Here is a 17777-nt window from a genome sequence, read left to right as displayed (position 1 = left end):
CTTCTCTTCTCTTCTCTTCTCTTCTCTTCTCTTCTCTTCTCTTCTCTTCTCTTTCTTTTTTTCCCTTGCATCCTTACTTCTTTTTATACTTTAACTTCAGTATTTTCCATTGGCTTGTCTTCCAGTTCATCAATTCTGTCTTCACTTGTGTCTAATCTACTAAATCTTTTATTGTATTCCTTCAGATATTGTATTTTCACTTCCAGAATACCTATTTGATTCTTTCATATGTTTATATTTATTTCTCATCTTCTTACTTACTTTTATTTTTTAACCCATGTTATAGACATATTAATGGAGGTTATTTTAAAGTATGTCTCAACTACTTCAAATCATTTATAGCTCTGCTTTTCTATGATTTTATTATATGCCAAACATTGTATATTTAAAATCTATACATCCTCTAGATGATTTTTTTTCCACCAGAAAGGAGTAAATGTTTCCTCCATCAAGAATATAGAATATAGGGTATGGTAGAGTTGGAAGGCTTATCATTCATTTCAGCACAGTCAGGGATTAGGTTGTGTTGAGGGTGAGTTTCAATTTCAGTAAAACTAAATCCATGCCTGGGTCATCCTGATTCCTAGAGCATGGACACAAGGGATTTCAAGTGAGAGTCTAATGAATCTTTGTCTATTCAATTCTGAAAAACTACAGGAATTACATCTATCCAACAGAGGTTTAACCTTAGCTTTTTAGTCTCACACTTCATAGAATTTCAAAATTTGCTCTTGAGAAGGAAACAAACCTTGTGTTTGATGCCCTTGAGTCTCCAATTTTATCATTCTAGCCCACAAATGTCAAAGTATCAGTTGTTTTTTCTATATCTCAGCAGAAACCATCTGCCAGCTCCTGGCCTGTATTCTGAGTCTCCATGTACCCTCAACATTGATGTATTCTTAAGGGGGAAAGTATTTGTGTATATCTTTAAATTTAGGATTAATTCACAACTCCTAGGATTTAGCCTCTTATTTGCTTTCTTTCTTTCTTCTTCTTCTTCTTTAAATTGGGTCTCGGGCAGCTGGGGGGGGGGGGGGGGACGGGGGGGGGCGGGGGGTGTCTCAGCGGTTTAGCGCCACCTTCAGCCCAGGGCCTGATCCTGGAGACCTGGGATCGAGTCCCACATTGGGCTCCCAGCATGAAGCCTCCTTCTCCCTCTGCCTGTCTCTGCCTCTCTCTCTCTCCCTATGTCTCTCATGAATAAATAAATAAAATCTTAAAAAAAAATTGGGTCTCATTCTCCTGATATGTCTTTTTTTTCTAGGTCCCATGAAACCGGAGGATATTTTACTCTTTCCACAGATTTCAGTTTTGCTCTTCTGTCTTCCTTTGAACCTCAGAATTTAAAAAATACCTTGTGTAAAAGGAAATGACCTTTTGTTTAAGGATCCAGAGATCTCTCTAATTTTGTTACTATCAGTGGCTTTACAGTTAGACAACACCCTGGTTCTCAAACTCTAGCCTATACCTAGAATCAGTACACAATATGGAAAAAATCAGCTATTAGCTCACCTTACTTTTGACCCCTTTCTGAAAATTTCCTCCTTCTAGTTTTTATTGCTTCCATAGTTCTCTTATGCTTAATTTTTTTCTGTGATATTGTCAACTTTTCTAATTGTTATGGACATAAAGATTGACCTATTACATCTGAAACAGAAGCAGAAGTCTGCTTCTCCGATATATTTCATCTATATCGTTTGCTATGTGTTTGTAGCAAAAGAAGTCTATTTAGGTTTGTTATTAACATTATTATGATCAAATATTTTTGTTGAAAGTTTAAGCTAAGTAATTTACTAAATACTTAATATTGTCTTCCAAATTTTATTCTTAAATACCACTATTAAAGTCATTTTATAGATAAGGGAAATTGAGGCTTATGAACTGTTATCCCAAGGTCAAACAATTAGTATTTGGTGAAGTTAGGATTTTAATTCAGACTACTAAACCATACTGCCTCCTACTAAACTGTAATAGGGTAAAGGACATTATTGCTTTATGCCATTTTCTAACTCTTTTATATGCATTTGATTTTCCCCAAATAGGATAAATTACAAAGCTATTGTTACCAAGTTTAATGCTGAACTAATGCCACCCTTATTTTAGGCGCTTGAAAATATATTGGTATGTCGTATCAGTAACATGTACAATCTAAGCATATGTGTAGCAAAATTCCTGATACAAAATGCTCTGAGTATTTAGAAAATTGACCCAACATGTGGCATTGTCTACTAAGTCTCTGTTCATGCTGATTTCTGATGGTTTTGCAGAATATTGTGTTAGTTTTTAGGGCTAATGAGTTTGGCTTAATTTCTTTACCCCTCTCAGCCAAGTCTTTCCACAATGTGCCTTCTCCCATGGGGTCCTTGCTAATAAATATTTTAATTGAACTTCTTTATTAAAATGAGTGTCTATATGATCATCTAGACACCCCACAGATGTGAGGAGAGATTATGAGTTCAAATGAGATTGGGGAAGGCAGATCCAGGTTTGATCCTATACTGCATTATCATAAACCCTGATAATAAGGGAGTCCAAGTTCACACAAGATTAGTAAACATAATGAAGTGAAACTTTAAGTACTTGCTAAGTTTCTTTTCAGTAAATCATTGATATTTGGCATAATCTCAAATCACAGGCAGCAGAATGCTGTTAGCTACATATTAATTTCAATTACTATGTAACTTTATTATCCACTAAATTTAGTAAGTCAGGTAGGAGATCACCTAGTTTGTTGTCTCTTTAAAGAATTATTTTCATTCATATCTTATAAATAATATCAAAAAAGTAATATTTTGGCTTCCATTTCTATTTAGAATACCACTTCCCCTTGTTTCTTTGGCTTGTCCCAAGCAATCATAACTACTCAATTCATTGTATTTTGAATAATGTTTATTACTTTATAATTTTTAAAAATTTTAAAAAAATTATGACTTTATAATTACCTGTAGAACTCCATGTAAGTTGCTAAAGAGTACTTGCTTAACAAATCAAAAATTTTAAAAAAGAACAAAATCTCCTTAAAGGAAATTTCCAGGTCTTACATTTCTCAAAGATTTTCTTACAATATTCATTCTCTACATGTAATTAAAATCTAAATAGCATTTAAACCTTCTTATATTAAGATTCTGTATTTAATTCAAACCTTGCAATAGCCATGGCTGTCAAAGATTTCATATTCTAAGACAAGGACAAAATAGTCATAGATTAATTCTAAAACCTTCCTTTATTCCTAAACTGAAAGCAGGTATCATTATTATAGCTTTGGGAAAGGAAGTTGAGAGCTCTCTTAATTTAAATGACATCTCACTTGGTGAAGAATTTGAAACTTGGGGTACTAAAGGATGAAAGAAAAGAGAGTAATAAATTGTACTGGTATGAAGTAAACCAAGACAGCTCTTTTTTTGGGAAAATACAAGGGACAATCTAAAGATAATTCAGTCAACTCTAGAAAAGGGGTGTGAATCACAAACTGATAAAGATTATATGTCTTTCCATGAATACTATTGTAATTTAAAGCAATAATAAAATTGCTTACAAATATGTTCTCTTTAATCAGTATCTCTTTGGCCAGTTAATTAATATAAATATAAAAATGCCAAGTGAAGTCTTATCAAACCAAAAGAATATTAGAGTTCATGGTTAATTTTATTTGTAGCCCATGTTTGCCCATTAGAATATAAATATAAAGGAAATTGGAGACATATGCCATTTAATATTTGGATCTGTTAAGCTGTCCCATTTTAATCTGTTTACACCAAATTTTCTCAGGTTTGCTTTGAGTCACAATAGGAATAGTTTTTTTACACTGTGAGTTTCTCATTTGCCTTTAAACATCAGCTACAGTTCCTCCTCATCCACACCTGGCTCCAATCACCTTTTAAGCTTGCTAAAAGAATAGTAATAATAATAATAAATTAAATACCCATAAATACTGCAAATGTTGTCTTCCTAAATTTCTCTTACTCCCAGAATGTGTTCTGTGTCCATCCATTCTTAGTTTAAGAGAAGAAGGATGATAATTCCTAAATGCTTCGGCTCCTCCAGTCATTCATTACCTTCCCATCTCTCAAAGGAGAGAATAATCTGGGACCTCTTTTGTGAAATAAAACCTTTGTGAATATTTCAGTCCATTATTGAATTTGAACCATGAAAGCAAGTAAGTCAGATAAATTTCCCTCACAGAAGTTTTCTTGGGTCTTATGCAAATATTCCTCTTTCCTCCTCAAGTGATCTTTGGGTCACAAAAGATTCTTTGCCCTTCCTCCTGGGGTAATAGCTATCTACTGCTTTAAATTTATGTGATTTTATTGCCACATAATTCTTCCAAAATTAAAGGAGATTGCATAATGGTGATTTTCTGTCTCCACAGAGATGTGGCTAGCCACAGTTAAATGATGGACTTCTTTCAGTAAAAATAAGTAAGCAAGTAAATAAATAAATAATAGCTTTGTCTCCCATTCCTCATGCCCACTATCCACACAAATCAAATCTGTGCTAACAATTTTGTGAGGCTCCAGGAATAGGGTTAAATGAAGTACAAGGACTATGCACAAGAAACTTACAGTATAAATGTTGATAGGTTACCATATGTTTGTGTAAATGTTGGCTGGGGAAAGGTAAATTTGAGCCTCAGTGCCACATTGAAGATGCTGTTTATTTTTGTGGCTTCAAGTTAGTCTCCCCTGCCCAGAGGCAGCAATAGGGGATTTGCTGTTGAACTGTTTCATACCCAGAAGCCCAGAAGTCATGCTTTACCAAAAAGGGATGCACACATACATTGTACTTTGATTTCTGTTCTCTTTTACCATCAACCTCTGAGTGCAAGCATTGCCTTCAATTAATCAATTACTTAGGGGATCCCTGGGTGGCGCAGCGGTTTGGCGCCTGCCTTTGGCCTGGGGCACGATCCTGGAGACCCGGGATCGAATCCCACATCAGGCTTCCGGTGCATGGAGCCTGCTTCTCCCTCTGCCTGTGTCTCTGCCTCTCTCTCTCTCTCTCTCTCTATGTGACTATTATAAATAAATAAATTAATTAATTAATTAAAAAAATCAATTACTTAGGCAGTAAAGAGGGATTTCATTGAAAAGGCTTTTCACAGGAGTAAATCCAAGTCTAATGGGTGGAAAGCCAGCTAAAATGATGTGAAATACCCTAGGACCAGAATTAGTAGACATGACTGTAGACCACTCTGCCATAAAGTGGGGGCGAGTCCATAGTTTGCTAGTTCTCTGTTTATCATTGGAAATATAAAAAGTGCCTTACAGACATTCTAAGAATACTAATTTCAAGCATCATTTACAACAGACATTGCAATTAGAATATAGGTTTTCTTCCTTGTACATGGATTTTTTTAGAATGAGATCCAGTTAGAGGAACAGAATCCTGGGAGGAAAGCCTTCCATAATCTCTTTCTATTGAGCTTGGCATTCATCATTGTAGATGTTGCTTATGGGGGCTTTCTGGGTCCAAGAGGAGTTGGTAAGGATATGCAAAGATGAGCTTCATATTGCTTTCTGTAGGGAGGAGTCTCTAATGGAATATTTTAATTTAGTTAACCATATTTACCCTGTAGACATTTTAATTGTTTGTTACATAGTTTAGGAAAAGAATGTCTTTTTTATATAAATTTATTTTTTATTGGTGTTCAATTTGTCAACATACAAAATAACACCCAGTGCTCAACCCGTCAAGTGCCCACCTCAGTGCCCGCCACCCAGCCACCCCCACCCCCTGCCCACCTCCCCTTCCACCACCCCTAGTTCGTTTCCCAGAGTTAGGAGTCTTTCATGTTCTGTCTCCCTTTCTGATATTTCCACTCATTTTTTCTCCTTTCCTCTTTATTCCCTTTCACTATTTTTTATATTCCTCAAATGAATGAGACCATATAATGTTTGTCCTTCTCCGATTGACTTATTTTACTCAGCATAATACCCTCCAGTTCCATCCTCATTGAGGCAAATGGTGGGTATTTGTCGTTTCTAATGGCTGAGTAATATTCCATTGTATACATAAACCACATCTTCTTTATCCATTCATCTTTATATGGACACTGAGGCTCCTTCCACAGTTTGGCTATTGTGGACATTGCTGCTATAAACATTGGGGTGCAGGTGTCCCGGCGTTTCACTGTATCTGTATCTTTGGGGTAAATCCCCAGCAGTGCAATTGCTGGGTTGTAGGACAGGTCTATTTTTAACTCTTGTGGGACCTCCACACAGTTTTCCAGAGTGGCTGCACCAGTTCACATTCCCACCAACAGTGCAGGAGGGTTCCCCTTTCTCCACATCCTCTCCAACATTTGTGGTTTCCTGCTTTGTTCTCACTGGTGTGAGGTGGTATCTCATTGTGGTTTTGATTTGTATTTCCCTGATGGCAAGTGATGCGGAGCATTTCCTCATGTGCTTGTTGGCCATGTCCATGTCTTCCTCTGTGAGATTTCTGTTCATGTCTTTTGCCCATTTCATGATTGGATTGTTTGTTTCTTTGCTGTTGAGTTTAATAAGTTCTTTATAGATCTTGGAAACTAGCCCTTTATCTGATACGTCATTTGCAAATCTCTTCTCCCATTCTGTAGGTTGTTTTTGAGTTTTGTTGATGGTATCTTTTGCTTTGCAAAAGCTTCTTATCTTGATGAAGTCCCAATAATTCATTTTTGCTTTTGTTTCTTTGGCCTTCGTGGATGTATCTTGCAAGAAGTTACTGTGGCCAAGTTCAAAAAGGGTGTTGCCTGTGTTCTCCTCTAGGATTTTGATGGAATCTTGTCTCACATTTAGATCTTTCATCCATTTTGAGTTTATCTTTGTGTATGGTGCAAGAGAGTGGTCTAGTTTCATTCTTCTGCGTGTGGATGTCCAATTTTCTCAGCACCATTTATTGAAGAGACTGTAAAAAATGTCTTAGAGAAATATATCAAAAAATTAACTGTTAATTTCAGTGTTGGCTAATAGTCATAAAATGTGTTTTTCAATTTTTATGTGAATATATATTTTATCCATAAATCAAATATGAAGGATATATGTTTTCACATTTTAATTTAGATACTTTTTTAATTCGCCAGAAGGACTGAAGAGTTATTGTTGACTAACAGAGCAAGAAAAACATAAGGTTGAAGAACTGGAATAAATGGAGGTAGACTTTTTCTTTCCATCCAGAATATAAAGTCTCTCTTCTCTCCTGTCTCTCTTTTTCTCACTCTCCCTCTCTCTCAATCTCTCTTTCAGTCTTATTTTCACAGAATACTAGAGTGCTAGAAATCCTTATGTTGGTACTTATAACATTAGAAAATGTACAAATGTGTGAAGACTCTACATAACCGTGTTTCCAAGCAGAGATTGAGTGCCACTGCAGTAGTTGGACTTGATGTGTTGAATGTTTATATTTTTTAATCTGTATTAAATAAAGTGGAATTATCATTTTTGCTATTATTATTTGCAGGGTCTCATGGTCTTGAAATGGCTTGAGAGATTTACCTTTGCTTCATCTATCAAAAAATATTTTCTAAGCAAAGTCATCACTGAAAATATGTTTCAAGGGAAAGGCATTTATCCTATTTAGGGAATGTGATCAGGGATTTGAAAAAAAGTGTTAATTTGTTTACAGGTAATCAATATGGTTATTACAAGTAATCCTATCACTCATTTCCTTGCATGGATTAAAACTGATTATTTTTTTTAAACTTTTATTCTAAGGACTACTTACTATAGACTATTTACTGTTTAGAGTGCCATACTGTCCCTTGCCATTCTACTTCTTCCCAGTGAGTGCAGTTTTAATATACATGAAAATTATGTAACTGGTCATTTAGTTGCAGTGTAAGAGATGTTCATTTTATTAATATGCTCTCTTTAGTGATTGTCAGTATTGTTATTTTTTTTACCTATGTTCACCCACTACATTCAGTGACACATACACACATACACACACACACACACACACACACACACACACACACACACCACACACACCTTTCTTCCAAGCAGCTTAAATATTTCCTTCACATATTTCCCCCCCTAGGAAGTAGTTAATATTTTGCCATACAGGAAAAAAAAAGACAGAAATAATTGAATTGGGCCTGGAATGCAAATGATCTTATCTCTGATCACTACTAAATGTTGCTATAAAACAATCATAAACATTCATTGAGTAATGCTATGTGTCCAGCATTGTTCTAGAAGTTTTACATGCATAGTCCCATTATAGCTTGTGAAGGCAGATAATATTAATACCCCCATTTTCCAAATGAAGAAAGTGAGGTATACAGAGTTTAAGTAACTTGCAGGTTAGTGAGTGGCAGAGCCAAGTCCCATCCCACTGTATGAACATCCAAAGTCTTACCATAAGCCCTGAGTTGTATCATAGCCCCATCTATAAGTTGCCTGTCTTTGAGTCGCTGGTATGCTCCCTCACATTTATTTCTTTATTTATTATGTCAGAGAACTATTTAACATGAAGTACATGAAGATTTGAGCTTCAGTGTCCTTATGAGTCTTGAGAATTGCTGGAGATTATAGAGTGTTCCAGAAGGAGAGAAACCCATTTATAATCAAGAAACATTTCAACATAAGCATTTCTGGTAAATTGTCCACAGATCTCAAAAGAAAGAGATCGAAAACTCTGCAGTCCTAGGCACTTGTTATAATTTCTTTATTCTATATAAATGTTTCCTTTCATACCTACTTTTGTTATTTATAGTTTGATCTTTTTTTCCTTAAAGAGAACACCCAAAATTGTAAAAAGTTTTTGTCTCACAAAAACTAGATTCTTCATCTACTTACCCTTTGTTTTTGTGTTTTGTTTTTTGTTTTTTTGCAAGTAGGAAATTACATCATCCATTTTGTGTTTAGGAACATGCTGAATGTTAGGTGCCAGTGAGAAGGGCTGGTTGTATAACCAGGATCAGACTGCCTCAGAAGGTAACTAATCATTTCAGGAGCTGTTACAAGTGGATATCCTTTTTTTTTCTTTACGATAGAAGAGGATAGCAGATGACCTATCAATTCTGAATTATCTTATAATAATCTGTCATGATGGAAATTTACCTGGCCAAAAAATATCACCCTTAATACTAATTTAATCCAACATGTAAATAACTCTTTCTTTTTTTTTTTTTTTTTTTTTTACTGCAACTCACAGGCAGATATGCATGTTAGGTGCTTGTCATGACCCACTGTCTTAGTCTATTTGAACTGTTACAACAAAATACCACACACTAGGTATTTTATAAACAACAGAAATTCATTTCTCACAGTCCTCCAAACTGAAAAGTTCAAATCAAGGCCTCAGCATGGTTGAGTGAAGGCCCTCTTCCTGTTCATAGTTGGGATTTTTCCACTGTGTCTTCACCTGATAGAAGGGGCTAGGAATCTCTCTAGAGCCTTTTTATAAGGCGCTAATCCCATTCATAAGGGTTCCACCCTCCTAATACTATCACCTTTGGGGGTTAGGATCTAAACATATGAATTCAGACTACAGTACCCATTAAATAGGTTTCACAATTCACTAATGGGTGACAGATTTTAGTTTGAAAAACAAGGCAAGAGCACATTGGCTCCTTGAAATGTTTTTTTTTTTCCCTACCAGCAATGCATGGACATGGGGAAATGGACTAATCTAGTTGTCTTTCCTGTCCAATCACTCTCCACAATGAGAAATAGGACTAGCTGTTCCAAAGGGAAACTAATCACTGACAATAAGGAGAAATCAGTCATCCAAAGTACTAATGAGATTGTGATTGGTTTGTTGGTTCATTTGTTAATTGGGAGTGAGCCTCTCCATGGCTTTTAGTGCCCATATTACACAGGTGCTCCACACTGGTTCATCGGCTACATTGTCTAATCATCCACAGGAGGCTAATTTAAATAGCTATGCTATTGTTGATTAAGCCATAAGTTCATAATGGAACCAGTGGTTGTTAGTTTCAGTTCCCCTCCAAAGAATTTTTTCCCAAAGTATGTAAATACAGAAACTAACTTAAGTAGTGATTAAGAGACTTGACACACTGGAGAAAGAGTGATATTCTTCCACAGTATACAATTACTGAAAATAGCATACGTTAGTTAAATCGCGTGTTTTGTGAATAGAAGAATGTAGAGAATTGAATGAATTCATTCAATTGCATGAATTTAGCAAATGTCTTTGCTAAAACTACAAACTTTCACAGGGTTCCTTTTTGTAGCCTATGTCTTCCCCCAAAATAGATTCATCAAGAACTTACTGTCAGCCTTGGAAAATGAATTTATGAATCAAAGCTCCCCTGTTGTGTAAAATTATCTGGTTTGTAATCAGGGAAGCTTAGTGTAGATATATTAATTGGCAGAGTAGAGTTGCAGATGAACTTTCAGTTATGAATTTAGTACAGTAATTTCTTTTTCTCTGTAATGGGGTTTATTTAACAAATGTCAGCCACATGTGGGAATTTGGAAGTCACTGGGAAACTTCACACTGAATCTAAGTCTTTAAAATATAAATCTGGAGAGTTTGCTTGTAAACACTTTTAAATGTATTTGCAAAATGTATAGTAATCATTGTAACAGTCCCTGGGGCAAAGTATCTCTTAAGCGATGATTCCCACTTTTTGGATGAAGTGATCAATGACCTTTATAGTAGGTTTCTTTGGTGTGAGGAAAGGTCTGTTCATTACTCACTGCATTACATGAACAATTTTAGCTTGCTTAGCTTGATGCAATCTTAACAGATGTGGATTCTCCAGGATCTGGTAAAGTAACGTAAATTGTCACTTAAATCCTTCACTATGTAAACTGTTCCTAATCTTCCTACTATATAAGCTTGCTGAGAACCACTTTTGGGTCACTGTGCTCCAATAACTTGCTCCTCTGCCTAAATGACCAGGTCAATGCCTGGTCCTTTCTTGCCAGTGACTGTGAGTTTTTAACCTAATTATATTTAAGGAATCATCTAAAGAAGAGGCAGTTATCTAGTGAAAGTCCCATTTGTTCAGTCTTGTTCACTGAGAGAGATAGGATAATCTTACATGAATGGATGAAGAAGCTGAAAGATTAAGGTAGGTAACAGTGGAAATAAATATTTACTGGACATTTATTTAGATCAACCTTCAGGGCCTTTATCCTGGGCACTATGGCATACTTTTTCCTGATAGCATCTCAATTAAACCTTGATTCCTAAAGGACTTTCATTATCCCTATCCTACGAATGAAGACAGTGAGCCTCATAGAACTAAATTACTTCTGTGGGAAATCTGAGAGCTAGTAAGTAGCTGAGTCAGAATTCAAGGAGAAATGTGTCTGAGACAAAGTTTATTAACCTGCTCTTAGGGGTCCCAAATTAATCTGGGCTGACCTAGGATTAGAACCCAACTTCTTACTTTTTTGACTAGTGTTCTTTTACTAGACTATGCTGCATCATAACATAGCTACAGTTCCATCAATTCGGAGCAAGATTCTCTTCTCAATATGGGCACTTGACTAATGATGTAGCTTAGGTGAAAGGTCCAGAGCTTTCCAATGAGAGGCTAGTCATTCAATTAGTTATCCAACTACAGTTTGTGACACAGCAAACAGAGAGTCTGAGTCAATCAAAATCAGTTCTCCCTTCACAAATGTAACCAAGTGTTGTTGCCATCAGGTTTCATTAATTGACAAGAAAGTGTAGTGGTTGATTGATGACTGATTCTTGCTTACTCTAGACAGAGCCTTTTAATTGTGGTCATACTCTGTCTTCAGAACTTATTTTCAAGCACTCCAAGCTCAACCTGCCCTAGTTTGATTCTCCAGCACAAGATTTGTGATTACTTATAAAAAGTATGAATGGTTGTTGTCTACATTTCCTTTCCCTGAACAGTACTATTGAGTCTCTTCTGTGTGGTAACCATTGCTTTTTTGGTCAAGCTAGATGCCAAAAGAAATTGTTAACATTGTCCAAGCCAGTTCAATTCAATGAATATCAGCTCCCTACTTCATGACGGGTATAGTGTAGTGTCATTGCCTCTATGAGGTTACACAGATGAATATGTAGTTTATCAAGGGAGGAGGAAAGCATGCACAAATAACTCTTGCATAAATCACACTGTGCTGTAATAAAGGTATATGATAGAAATGGCTGCTTCTTATTAGGAGAATCAGTAAAATATCAAAGAAGAGGAAACATCTTATCTGGTTCTAGAAGACAAAGAATGTTTAAATTTTAGAGAAGCACTTAGGAGAATAGGACAGAGAAAAGAAAACATTATAGGCAAGGGAGGCAACACAAGTAAAGATATATTGGTAAGAAAACATATGGTTGGAAAAATTCAAGTAGCACCATACTGAGAGATGAGAAAAGGGAAAAGGCCATTGAGGTTTAAGGGTAGATGAATCTAGAAAGTTTTGTGTGGCAAAATTACCAAGTGGTGCTAATGAGTTGTAATTTCATTTTGTAGGAGATGAGAGTTTATGAAAAATTGTTTGACAGCAATTTCAAGATGAAAATTACTGTCATGGGTTAAGAAATAGAAAGTGATTCTCTCCATCTCAAAATAATACTTAAAAGTTTAAATACATTTCACCTAGATTTATATTTTCAAGTGAATTTCAACTTTGGATGTCAATACTCCAACTCACTATTTGAAATATATTCCCTACTCCAGACTCCTGTTATGAAGTAAATGTATGAGAAGGTAATTTTATCTGAAATACTTACTGGGGAGAATGATAACATGCAAGAACATTTTCCTTTGGGAGATGGTAGAGAAAGCTGTCTCAGCCATGCTGTTCTGAAATCATGATTATAAGGTTTTAATTTGGGAAATATAGTTCTAGAAAGAGTACCTGTGCAGGAACTTTTTGTCTTTCTGAATTAGCAGTGCTACTTGAAGGAGGATGGTAGTCTAGCCTTTGCTTTGTCTATTTTATAAGGATTCTGAAGACTCACAGAACTTGAGCGGGAAGATATCTGAGAACATATATAATGAAGGGTAAGGAATAACAAATTTGTCCTTATTTTATGTTGTCTTTGGGAGACAAACAAGTTGGATTCCTTTGCTCCAATATTGACCTGGCTACTTTTTTAACCACTTTTTAAAAGATTTTATTTTTAAGTAATCTCTACATGGGGCACAAACCCACAACCCTGAGATCAAGAGTCACATGTTCCACCAACTGAGTCAGTCAGGCACCCCTGACCTGGCCATTTAATTAAAATGGCCATATATTTCCTAATGGGACTGCCAGTGAAGGTACTGAATATTTTGTATCTCTTTGCACTATAATGTGCAAGTATACTCCCATTAATGTAGGGCATGCTTCTAATTCTTGTCTTTTTTATTTACTCATGGCTTAATTTTAATCCTTCATTGGTGCTTTAAATGCCTCAAATAAGAATAATGCCAACTAGGGTGATTTTCACCTTTTTATTAGCAAATGTGAAACATGTGTAACTCATAATCACCTGGTTGTTCTTAGCCCAGGGCATCTGGAGAGCCTTTTCAAGATTTCTGCTCTCCTCAGGCACTTACCAAAGGGAATGCAAGATTCAGTCGTTTTAACTTACAAATCAAGTCCAGATTTGATTATTAAGGTTTTCTATTTCCTACTTGCTGTCACAAACCCATCCTGAAATTTAATTTCTCTACTAGACGTTTTAAGCGAAACATTTAAATGAGAATGGCCGAACATTAATGAAGACTTCCAACAGGAGAAATGTGTGAGATTGAGTCAAGAGCTGAGGCTCATGTTTGTGTAGAGGGAGGCAAATTGCAGAATATGGATAGTCTCTGTTTTAATAAATCTGTGCCTTAAACCCTTTTTCAAACAGTCCTCAAATTTCTGTAGTTATAGATATCTATACTGGGTATACTGATTACATGTGTGTCAATCCAGGTACATTGCAGAGAGGAACTAATTCTTTTCTTGGTCCAACTACAAGATGCAGTGGTGGGCAAGAAAGAACAGCTTAATTAAAATTCTTTCAAATAATAATTTATTTTTAGGATTATTAGTGACAATCAGGAGAAATTTCTGAATTGCTGATTCTACACACAAGTGTGTTGGTGTTTGATGTAGGTTTTCTTGTTTGTGAATAATCATTTTAATGCAATAATAAATGAAAGAAAACTCTCATTTTTAAAAATTTTTTGCTATTATTTGTGCTTGAGATGCTCTTCACATGGTCTCCTTCTCTTTGTCACGTTATGACCTCCTGATGTCCTAAACCACACCATCTGCAGTATCCCCATGGCATTGTCTCCATTACAGTATCATCTTTTCTTCATACCAGTTATCACTATCAGATGTTCTTTAATTGATGTGATTATATGTTAATTTACCATCTCATCACTCTAGGATGTAAGCTTCATGAAACAGGACAGGAACCTTTCTGTCTTGTGCACCGTTGTATTCTCACCACCTAAATCTGTCTGTGATGACATGTGAGCTCAGTTATCAACAGGGTGTAATTTTTGCTAAATTTGAGATTTATTGCTCATAGAATTTAGGAAAATATTGTGTTCATTTTTCAGAATATGAACTTTTAAAATCCCTTTGAAGTAAAAATTTCCATGTGAAAATGTTTGGAGTCAGAAAATATTCATGTGCCTTATTTGCTTCTGTATTATAACCTTACTGCTATGGACTGAATTGTGTGCCTTCTCGCCTCCATATTCATACACTGAAGCCCTAATTCCTAAAGTATTTACATTTGGAGAAAGGACGTTTCAGAGGTAATTAAGTTAAATGAAGTCATAAGGGTGGTACCCCTAATTGGATAGTGTTAGTGTCCTTATAAGAAGAAACACTGGAGAACTTACTCTTTCCATGATGTTAAGGACAAAGTGGTTATCTGCAAGCCAGAAAGAGAGCTCTTATCAGAAACTAAACTTGAGTCTGGGTGGCTCAGTCAGTTAAGGGTCTGCCTTCTGCTCAGGTCATGATCCCGGGGTTCTGGGATTAAGCCCTGAGCCCAACATCTCGCTCAGTGAGGAACCTCTGTTCCTCACTGCTTCTCCTCTGTTACTTCACACTGCTTTGTGCGCTCTTGTGTACTCTCTTTCTCTCTGTTTCTGTCAAAAAAACAAAAAAAAAAAGACCTAACTAAATTTGTCAGTGACTTGTTCTTGGACTTCCCAGCCTCTAGGACTATGAGAAGATAATTTCTATTGTTTAACTCATCCAATCTATGGTAATTTATTATGGCAGTCCAAGCAAACTAATATACTTACTAATTAACAATTATTTTTAATGACTTTATTAGAAAAATTTCTCTTTTCCATGCTATATCACGCTGTGTCATTCAGTTCTTGTTATGCTTTTAAGCCACTGATAACATTACAATGGCTGTGATGATGGGAATGAATGAGGAAGGGAGGAGTTTTGTAAGATCATAGTTGAAATTTCCACACACACACAAAAAAGCTTTTCCTTCTACAGACTTCATCATTTATTATGTGATAGTTTCCAAAAAATAGATGGCATTGTATGGACAAGGGACAGCACCTTAATTGTCCTATTACTGCTACTTCCTATTTATTTATTTATTTATATTCATTTATTTGCTACTTCCATTTTAGATTGATCCAGGGTATAGTCTTTTGGGAGAAGATATATGTTAAAACGGCATAATATTCTGTGAGATCAGGAAAATGTTAAGGCCCCTAGTTGATTGAGCCTAGTGGGCTCAATCAGTAGAGTATGTGACTCTTGATCTCAGAGTCATGAGTTCAAGCCCCATGCTGGACATAGAGATTACTTAAGGAAATTTTAAAAAAAGGAAAGAAAGAAAAAATATTTGAGTGTGCAATTTTTGAGCATTTTGTGGACTTTAGAAAAGCAGATGAAGACCAAAATGATGAGAATAAAATAATTTGTGAGTCCTTCTGAGCTATTTTCAGGAAGGAGATAAAGCAAACACAGAGCTAAAATCCACTAATGTGCATCCATTATTAACTTAGTAACACCTCCAAACATTTGGTGACCTACTTTTCACTTTTATTTTGTTTTTAAGATATAAAAGCTACAGGTGTTTGTGAGAATGAAGAAAAGTCAGTGTAGCTGAAGGTTCACCCAAATAATGATTATTTTTAAAGTTATATTGGTCATTTAAAAACACTTTCTATACTAATAATCAAAATTAATAGAGGAAGCAGGTGCATACATTGTTTTAATTAACAACAGCTGTGCTATAGCAACATTCCAGGAGCTTATTATGGCATCGTTTATAGAGAATATGTTACCAATGCATTTTATAATATGCATTATAAAAAGTTATTAAAGGATATGACTACATCTTAGAATCATTCAATAAATATTAATAAAGCATTTATGATTGTGCCCTTAATTTAAAATACTATCATTATCTTTCAAGCAGATGTCAGCATCAAGTGCCAACAAGCCATTCCTGACCACATCAGTGGTAGTAGTGATTAGCAGTTTCCCTGAGAATGTGTTAAACATCCTCTCTGTTAGTTTGGAAGTACCCACCTTCTAAATGGTAGTTCCTGAGCCTCACTGTGAGGTATCTGAATCTCAATAGGAAAAAGGAAAAAAAAAACAAACAAACTTAATTCCCCCAATTCTTAACCTACTGAGTTTTAAACTGTAGCTACTTGTAACTCATGTATTAGATACCCACTATGGTTGAATTTTCCATGCCATATAAGGAAGATGTGGTTAATTTTCTCTTAATTCTGTTTTTACGTTACCAAATGTATTTATTGAAAAGGAATATTTTTCTTAAGGCCCAGTGGGATCCCATAGCTCATTAATTGCTTTGAAACCTCATCAATCAGCTTGCAATATGCTATTACTTATATAACAGTGCTGAATTGAGTGGCTAAAAACAGGGCCATTTATTTAAATTAATCATTTGTTTTATGCAATATCAGTTTGGAAAAGTAATGGTAAGGAATTTTCCCTAGATGAATGTACTGAAAAGAGATGTAACACTTTTGAAATTAGAGACTCTTGGATGAATCAATGAAAAATCCTGAAATGTGTTTCTTTTAAAATGTAGAAAATTCAGTGGAATCTAAGAAATAAAACAGGATCATAGGGGAAGGGAGGGAAAAATAAAACATGATGAAATCAGAGAGGGAGACAAACCATAAGGGATGCTTCATTGTAGGAAGCAAACTGAATGTTGCTGGAGGAGAGGGGGGCACAAAGTAACTGGGTGATGGACATTAAGGAGAGCCTATGATGTAATGAGCACTGGATATTATATAAGGCTAATGAATCACTGACCTCTCCCTCTGAAACTAATAATACACTCTATGTTAATTAATTGAATTTAAATTTTAAAAATTGGGCCTTCCCTAAAAAAAAAAAAAAAAAAAAAAAAAGGAGAAAGTTGAAAGACCTGTAAACTGTAGCTCTGATGGCTAGAATCTAAAATCAAACAAAAACAATCATAGAATTAGCGTCATTCCTATCCTTACAATATATAATACAAAACAATGAATAACTAGTATTTAGCCATAATTGTATACTTTTCTTAAATGTAGTCCTGCGGTGTGATTTTTTTCCTCCCCCAAAAAGCCCATTTGCAATGAAGTTGGTATTTCTGTGCTAACTGAGCAAATGTTGACATCATCTTTCATTGTCAGTGGATAAATGTATTAAACTCACTATCCTCACTTAAGCTAGTTTTATTCTTTCTAGCTTAAATCCTTTAGCTTTAAAATAAGACAGAAATTTATAACAACACTTTTGGCTGAAGAATGCTTATAAACTTTCTTCTCGTATCATAACCAAATAAATCCAGAAGACCACTGTGTTTCCTATCTAATAAGTCCTAATTCTTAAAGTTTTCCTTCACATAAAGGAACA

The sequence above is a fragment of the Vulpes vulpes genome, chromosome 15 (assembly GCF_048418805.1).
Source record: "Vulpes vulpes isolate BD-2025 chromosome 15, VulVul3, whole genome shotgun sequence".
Lineage (NCBI taxonomy): Eukaryota > Metazoa > Chordata > Mammalia > Carnivora > Canidae > Vulpes > Vulpes vulpes.
This window is presented reverse-complemented; position numbering follows the sequence as displayed.